At 41.2% G+C, this 9,169-nt stretch overlaps 1 long non-coding RNA gene across 1 annotated transcript; it reads right to left on the bottom strand.

The window, feature by feature from the left end:
* Nucleotides 1–886: 886 nt before the first annotated feature.
* On the bottom strand, nucleotides 887–2,829 carry LOC307230345. The gene is made up of 3 exons (XR_013844161.1): nucleotides 2,507–2,829; nucleotides 2,309–2,386; nucleotides 887–1,478 (listed from the first exon to the last, which is right to left on the bottom strand). It is a non-coding gene; the product is annotated as an uncharacterized lncRNA (long non-coding RNA).
* Between the last annotated feature and the right edge of the window lie 6,340 nt (nucleotides 2,830–9,169).

The following is a 9,169-nucleotide window of genomic DNA, read 5'->3' as shown; positions in this document are numbered from 1 at the left end:
ATACATAAGTCAATTCCTTTTATTTCTATTTTGTACCCCCACTCTGCATTACACTTGAGTAATTTGATTTCATTTCTATATTATTCTATTTACTGCATTACATTTTAGGAATCAGTTAGTTAGTCAAGTAGTAATTAGGTAGCTATTGTGTTCAGTCTAGAACACATTGTACATAATTACCGGGTGCGATGCATTGACATTTCACTGCATATATGTATGGAAGTATGTATGTGATGAATAAACCTCTTGAATCTAATCTCTTTCAAATTGCACCTCCTGCATAAGATGAAGTCCAACTGTGTGCACCTTCCTTCACTCTTGTATGTCACCCTGTGTTCCTCCCTCTTCTTGAAATACGTATACACAACAGCCAATTCTATCCTTTTGGGGAAATCCACCATCTGTCCTTCCACATTCCTCTCCTTGACACCATACCTACCCATCACCTTCCCGTCACCTAGGGCTCTGATCCCTTCCCCAACATGCTGTAAGCAAGATGTTGCGTGTCGATGACGATGTTCCACATTCCCTCAAAACACAAGAACAATGCAGAGATTGACCCATTCAGCAGGGTGTCAAGTAGCCATGTGGAAGTAGCCAGGCTCTGTTGGTCCTCCAACCATTTGTATTCTGGGAGCTGGCTGAATGAAGCCAATTGTGGGGGAAAACTTTGGAGGTGATTATCTCAGAATCACAGTTTGCCACACCCTTGACATTAACAAGTCACAGCTTAAAAAAAATGATTGATTTGCACAGGTAACACCTTGTTTTGAAGCTTTTATTCTTCACTTTCAAATGATGCAAAAAAAAAAGTCAAAAGGCACCAAATGTACCTAAAGTCTGCAGTGAGTCACATTTATGATGATTAAAAAAAATATTTGGCATATTTGCAAGTCCCTCTGGTGCTCCTAGTTATAAAATGTGGGAGCACTGTCTCCAAAAACGGTACACCGTTTAAAGTGTACGCCGCACCAAAATGGCATCCATCGAGGAAAGATTTTGTTTCTATAGGTCCATAATTATTTTTAATTGCCACGTGATAGGTATGATATAAGCCTTTTAAGATATATTAGAAGGATCCAGACCTGCTCTCCTCAGCTGGACTCTGGGTCTCAGGATGAAAGCCAGCCCTCTGTACAGCCTCCGGGTCTCCTGCACCGAGCGCCTCCGTCTGCTCTCGCAGTCCACCACAGACCGTTCAAACTCTCTGAAAATGTCTCCTCCTGCCGCTATCACCTTGTAGCTCAGCACGTCTCTCACTTCCTCTCCCACCTTCACCTTGTCACACAGGAACAGAAGCTCTCCCACCAGCGCAGATATTCGCTCTCGTACAGAAAAGGTGAACAGTTGGAGCTGCTCCGCCATTGTAGTTGTTGTCGTGGAGCTTCTGGTCACGTGTCTGTGTTGGAGATTGCGGGAAAGTGAGCGGTGTGATCTACTTCTGGGTCAACAAGCGCTGATGAGAGCTTCTCGTTGTTCTAGAATGGGAAGAAAATGTAAATGTTTATTTTATATTTCATTTTATGTTCATTGTCTTAAACTTAATTGAAGGATGGTATTTTACTTTAGATTCATCTTAATCATACATTAATATGCTTATCTAATGAGATCAATTTCTATTAGTAAAATGTTTATTTTTTTATTCTGACCTAATTTGCTTGTTTATTTTAATCTTTATTTCCAATTAAATAAGAAAACATATAAACACCACTTCCTATTCATTTTCTTCACATTCACTTTTAATAGACACCTTGTTGTACTTTTGGAAACTTTACCTCCCACATCTACACCACTTTGGATTATAAATCTGGATTATACTCTGCGTACCAGCTTGAATTAAAAGGAGGGTAAATGGGATGGGGATGAAAGCTTGAATGAAAATCTGGTTATTTCTGGTCCTGTTCAGCAAAATTATCACTCCATTCCTCTTAAGATTCCCACTTCAGGTTTTTTTTTGCAGGTATAATTCTATACTTTAGTGGTATTACCATTATTAACACTACTATTTTCACAATTAGTGCTATTACACCCATCATTACTGTTATTATTAGGACTGTTGTTATTGCTGTAATTCCACTTTTGTTGATGTGTTCATATATTTTATTTCATACATCTTTCTTGTCTTGCAGGACTTTTGCTGCTGTAACACCTGAACCCTTTTATGAGATAACACTTAGATATACGTATACAGTCTCATACGTAATTGTTTATAATTTTCCACGGTGGAAACATGTAAATAGAGAAAAATAAGGTTTTTTGAGATGTAGGAACAGAGCCAAACGAAGCTGTGGCAGAAATAGCAACTCACTGACTCCGGCGGTGGATCAGGAGGTTACGGTCCAAGGCCGCACTGAGGTCCAAGAGTTGTCCAGTTGTTCCTTGTTCACTAAAAATCAAACCAAAGTCCAACAGGAAAACAAGCGTAAAGTGCACTTGACTGCACGAAAAGCCCTAAAATCCATGTTAGAGCAATAAAAAGGAAATAAAATCAGTGCTCAAGACTGACCTGAGCTGAGCTGGGCTCAAAGCGCCGCTGTCTGGCTGCGGGACTCCCCGCTCTCCGGTGCTCCCTGCTCGGTCTTCCTCTGCAAGACAGGTCGGGGTTCTGGGCCTGCTAGCATGCAGCTAATGCTAACGGAAGCAACATGGCGGTGCTTGTTGAGTGGAAAATGAAATGAACAAGCCAAGCGACCCACAAGTGAATGAAGCTTTTTAAACGTGTGTAAGCGTTTGGAAGTTGGAAGAGATAAAAAAAAAAAGATTAATAAGGCTCGAGGAGGCGTTTACATTCTCCAACTCCTACGACTCGTTGCTCCGCTCGTTGTTTTCATTGAGACTTGTGCAAAGCGGGGTCCCGTCCTTGGCAAAGCGCCACCTGGTGGTCTGCAGCAGGTACAGCAGCCACTGAATGTGGAGACTGCAGACGGAGCTCGTTGCTTTCATCCTTTTAATCTCATATGTGCACAATAAAAAGCTTTAAGAACCCTTCGTGTTTTCTGTTTATTCTGCTGATATTCATGTTAATTAGTAAAGTGCTGCATATATTTCATCATCAGCGCTTAGAATACATATGAAATGGGGCAAAACATTTTAAACCTAATGAAACAAGGAGGGTGATACATTTTGGTCACCCTATTTTTCCAATTATTTAAGTTGTATAACCTTATAAAAATGTTAAAATTTATTTTCCGTTATACGAAAAAACAACCCAAATAACTCCTTTGGGTCTGTGAAAAACATTTCAAATCATTTGATCAAATTGTGTGATCCACTGTATTTTAAAATGCTCTTTGTTTCTGTAGACATGAGAATGTGCAAGTTGCACCAAGGCTGCAGGACAGATGGTCATTTCCATCTCTGCCTGTCATGTCACAATAATAAGGAAGGATGATATGTCGCACAAGCAACAAGTATACACCCACACAACCGAATGCACAAGGCACCCTGGCAGTAGTGGGCTATGGCTAAAAGAAAGAAGACAGACTCAGCAACAGACACAGACCCTAATACCGAGCACTGTAGAGGTGAGTGTTTTTGGATGATATTAACAAGAAGCAGGACATGCTTGGTCCGCTTCTCCGAAACATTTCTGAGATCAAAGCCAGCCTTGATTTCCTGCACCGCATAGTCGGCGAGATGCGCGAAGACAACGCAGATCTAAAAACCTCCGCGAAGCATCGCACAACGGGGGTGGAGGTTCTAAAAAAAAAAAAGATAAATAATGAAAGCGACTATCCTCGATATGCAATCCAGAAGTATGCGGGGCAACCTCATCTTTTCTGGGATCCCAGAGAACAACACAGAGTCCCCAGAAAACATGGTGAAAGACTTCCTCCACACCGCCCTGAAACTCCCCACGGACACCAGAAGCAGATCACTTTCCACCGGGTTCACCGACTGGGACACCACGTAGGGAACTGTCCCCGCTCCGTCATTGGCAAGTTTGAACACTTCGGGCACAAGAAGCTGGTTTAAAGCAAAGGACAGGAGGTGAAAGGAACCACGCTGGGTATGAATGATCAATTCCCCCTGGAGATCAACAACCGACGGAAGGTGCTGTAGGCTGAAGGCTGCTGGTTGTTGATAAACTATATATAGACGGTCTGATATTCCAAGACTCCTCCACCACACCCTGGTTATTCTGATAATTATGCATGTATTTTGGTAATTCTGGTAATTAAATACTGTGAGATGTAGAAATTAGCATGCTATCTACTGTTTGTCAGGATTTAAAATATTGCTCACTCTCATTATCTCACCTTCCTAATCCCCCCTCCCTACTTCTCCCATCACTCTCACTCTATTCAGTCTCTCACTATATGTTTGACTAACTCTGCAATGTTCTATGTTTATCTTTGTCTATTTTTCATTTGTTTGTGTCGATATGTATCCCTACAAACTTCCTGCAAAACTAGGACAGTAAAAAGGAATTTAAAGGAGGAAAACACAGACTTATCTATGGGAAAGCATGGGCACCGTAGTATAGCTATTGCCTTGTAAGCACTGTGCTGCTGCATGCGAAAACTACAAATCCACATCTATCATCCCCTAACTAACCTCAATGACACCCAATAAGTTTGTTAGTTGGAATGTGAGAGGCTTAGGCTCACCTGGTAAACATAGCAAAATCCAAAGATGAACCCCAGCTTCTCTCTACAGCAAGAAAACACCTCACTGCATCCGAGCACCTCAAACACAAAGCTAAATGGGTTAATCAGATGTTTTCTGCATCATACAACTCAAAAAAATAGGTGTTTCTATACTGATCAATGAAAGTATCCCATATCAGAATAAAACCACAATATCAGAGACAGAAGGGCGTAACGTGATGATTCACAGAATTTTAGGTAACATCAAATTAACCATAGCTAATATTTATGGCCCCAATGAGGATGACCCAAATTTCTTTCACAATATATTTTCAAAACTCTTAGACTTCTCTGACTGAATTATTATATTGGGAGGAGACTTCGACACAGTACTGGGGCCAAGTTTAGACCGTTCTCAAACCAGAAATCATCACATATCCTGGCATTCATCTGACACTATAAAACAATATATGAGTGATCTTGCTCTTGGCGATTGTTGGTGATCAAATAATCCACATAATAGAGAATACACATATTATTCACCACCCCACCAACGCTTCTCTAGAATCAACCTTTTCTTGACAACTAACTCTGTAATGTCCAAAATCATTAATCCTGAAATCCAACCTTTTGTAATCTCCGATCACAGGCTGATTAGTTTCAACCTCATAAATGAAACCCTCCCTGCAGGTGGCGGTTTAACACTTCACTTTTGACAGATAAAGAATTTAACTATTTCTTTTCCAGAGAATGGACTTCCTTCATTGAACTGAATGACTCTCCAGAAATATCATCATCCTTACTCTGGGAAATGGCTAAGGAAGGCAGTTCTAAGGGGTAGTATTATTTAATTCTCCACTTACAAGAAAAAGAAAGGACAAGAATGTCAATATAAACTCGAATCATGATTAGAAGACTAGCAATCCCAACAAGCCCACTCATCCACGAAGCAAATCCGAAATGAGATCCAGACAATTACATCTCAACTTGATAATATCATCCATCAAAAGACACAATTCCTCATGCAACGAACAAGAGCAAATTATTAGGAATTCAATGACAAATCAGGTATATTTCTTGCCAATCATTTGAAATGCGATAGAGAAAAAACACTTATTACAGCAATCAAAGATCCACAGGATAGGATAACATACAAGAAGCAAGACATCAATAATATATTTAGAGACTTTTATAATAAGTTATTTAACTCAGATAACGAATCAAATATATCAAACATTCACTCATTCCTTGATGATATCAACCTCCCTAAACGCTCCACAGAGCAGGCTACCACTTTAGATCAACCACTTACTCTAGAAAAACTCAGGAAAGCTGTTTTCTCTATGCCCAACAACAAATCACCTGGATCTGATGGCTACCCAGTGAATTTCTATAAACACTTCTGGCCACTTATATCCCCATTATTCATCAGAATGGTTATAGAGATTTAGTCAACCTCCACCATGCCTTCGCACATGAATTGCCTTCTCATTTCGGTTTTGCTCAAACCCAATAAGGACTCAACCCTCACCTCCAGTTATAGACCCATAAGCCTTATTAATTGCGACCTTAAGATTGTTAGTAAAACAATAACCAACAGAATTGAAGTAATTCCATTCATAATTCACCCAGACCAAACAGGCTTTGTCAAAGGCAGACACTCATCCAGCAACATGCGCTGTTTATTTGGTCTGATCAGCATATCTCAAAGGAACAACTTAAATATTGTTATTGCCTCTTTAGATGCCGAAAAAGCATTTGACAGAGTTAACTGGACATATGTCTTTTCAACCCTCAACAAATTTGGCTTTGGAGAGTCACTCATTCAATGGATCAGAATCCTCTACAACTCCCCATCTGCTTCTGTCATCACCAATGGTTACACTTCACAGAGTTTCACTCTACAACCCGGCACAAGACAAGGATGTCCGCTCTCCCCTTTAGTATTCGCCATCTTTATTAAACCCCTCAGGGCGGCTATCCGTCAAAACAGTAATATTGTAGGCATACAAACAGGAAACTCTGTTCACAAAATCAGTTTGTATGCAGACGATATCTTGTTGTACATACAAAACCAAATATCAACCCGACCGGAGGTGTTCAATCTTATATCAAAATTCTTAGCTATCTCAGACTATTCAATAAATTGTACTAAAACCACGTTCTTACCACTCAGTGGGGAGGACTGGAATGCTGTAACCCAGAAACTTCCCTTAACCATTAACGGGCAACATTAGATACCTTGATATTGATATCTTCACCAATGTGTTGGATTTGGTTACACTTCACTCCATTGCTCATATCCATTGAAGAAGACCTAATTCAATGGAACAATCTACCCATCTCACTAATTGGTAGGATAGCAGCAGTGAAAATTACTATACAACCGAAAATAAACTAAATATTTTCAATGACCCTAGCGCAACCAACAGTACATTGGTTTAATACCTGGCTTCAGGCCTGTGATCCGTGCCTGACACCCGCGGCCCAGGTTCTGTGTCTGCCGCTGCATCTTTTGCCGGAACTTGGGAGTGGGTTGTTTGTGTGTGCCCCTGGGGTGCGGGGTCTCTTCGTGCTTCCTGGGACTGGGTTATGCTCCTCGGGGCCAGGCGTGGGGGTTGCTCTGCGGGCCCCTAGTTTCTCTGGGGGCCCGGGTGTCTTCTGTGGCTGCAGGGCAGGGTGCTCGGGGCTTTCCCCGCTGCCGTGGGGTGTCTATGCAGCTGCGGAGCTCAGGGGGGGCGGGCTTCAGGGCCTTTTCCGCTGCTTGAAGGCGCCACAACATAATACCGACCTTATACACCAGAACCAATTGAGATATATCCTGTATACTCACCGGTGGACACCTTACACACTCGGTGGACACCTTACACACACACACACACACTAAAATGTAATGCAGTTAGTGAAATTAATAAAGTGTGTGTGGAGATATACAGTACAATATACAACAGTACGACACAGCAATATAGTAACACTGGACAGTAACCTAGAACAGTAATACAGTATACAGTACAGTGTGCTACATACAGTACAGTATGCAGTACAGTATGCTACATACAGTACAGTAAGGCAGTGGGGCCTGTGTGAGTGTCTCATTGGTTTTTATTAGGACCCCTGGTGAGTTCAGCATTGACAGACCTTATGGCTTGCATGAAAAAACTCCTTCTCAGTCTCTCTGTCCTCGCTGTGTGACTGCGGAGGCGCTTGCCTGACCACAGCAGCTAGTGGTGATTGGTGAGACCCGGACATGGTAAAATAGTTCTCCAAAGAGGGGGATTGGTGGTGGTTCTGTATCACAAAAAACGGTGCTCTTGTCATACCATAGGTCATCCACAGGACAGAATTAGTGCAGCAGTTCCTGATGATTTAAGAATTAATAAAGAGTTACATTGAAGGTTGAGAAGTTGAAGTCCACTTGCAGACTAACTCTGTTCTAGATGCAATGGACCAAATACCCTGTGTTGTATGCCCAGCATGCTGACTGCACAAGTTAAAAAAAAATAATTAATAAATAACAGTAGCCAGAAGGAGAGCTCCAAGGTGTTCTTTGTAAATAATGAAAATTTAAACTTTGAAATGTTTCCATGTTCATCAAGTTTGGTCTATTCCTGCTACAAGTACGGTTTTATCTATGGACCATGTCTGAGGACTACGGCTGCATCCCGGACCAGAGTGGGGTCCTGAGGGCCAGACTGTAGGAGGACACAGGTAGACCACATCCAACCACCCAGGTGTGGTTTGGTTCCCAATTATCAAATCAGTAAGTGTTAGTATTACTATCATGTTTTATTTATCAAATTTAATCAAGTATATTTTTCCTCATATTCTTGGTAAACTCATGGTATCTTTTAACCAGAGACAGCTTGGTGACAGGCTGTAAAACCTGTGTTTTGTTCTTTAACCTTTCAGTAAATACAGAAGAGAATACCCATTTATAGGTTTAAAGAAGTCAGGGGAATGGGAGGGGCTTCATGGACAGGATGTTGGATTGACCAGTAATATTTTACGACAAACCTCAGTCCTTCTGAAGGATTTGGGCCTTTTCATCATTTGACCATTTTAAGCTGCTTAAAGAACAATTTCAATTCCAACAACTTCCACTGTTTCACGGTTCACTCTTTAATTCAGTCCTAAAAATCCTGTTGACTTGAATTCATGCTTTCTAGTCAGCTACTGTTTCTCAGCAGGAATCCACTTTTAATCAGACTTTTAAGGCTGAATGTGTGAGGCAGGGTCAAGGTTAGACCTGACACATTGACTTTCGAATGAGTTTGATGATTCCAGAGTTGTAATTTTTATATGCATTGTCTGTTCTTTCCCTCACAATCGGCATTGTGACAACGTTGTGACATCACAGTCAGCATTGTGACAACATTGTGACATCACAATCAGCATTGTGACAACTTTGTGACATCACAATCGATATTGTGACATTGTAATACTGTGACTTCCTAATCGGCCATTGGGACTAACGCTACATTTGGGGAAGGTAGCATTGGAGCGTCTCCTCGTTATTACCCTTAAGGAAGCAGAATCTGTTCATTAAGTTTATTTGTTTATGCACACATTGTAAGAGCTAC

This window comes from Zeus faber (assembly GCF_960531495.2).
Source record: "Zeus faber genome assembly, chromosome: 5".
Taxonomy (NCBI): domain Eukaryota; kingdom Metazoa; phylum Chordata; class Actinopteri; order Zeiformes; family Zeidae; genus Zeus; species Zeus faber.
This window is presented reverse-complemented; position numbering and strand designations above follow the sequence as displayed.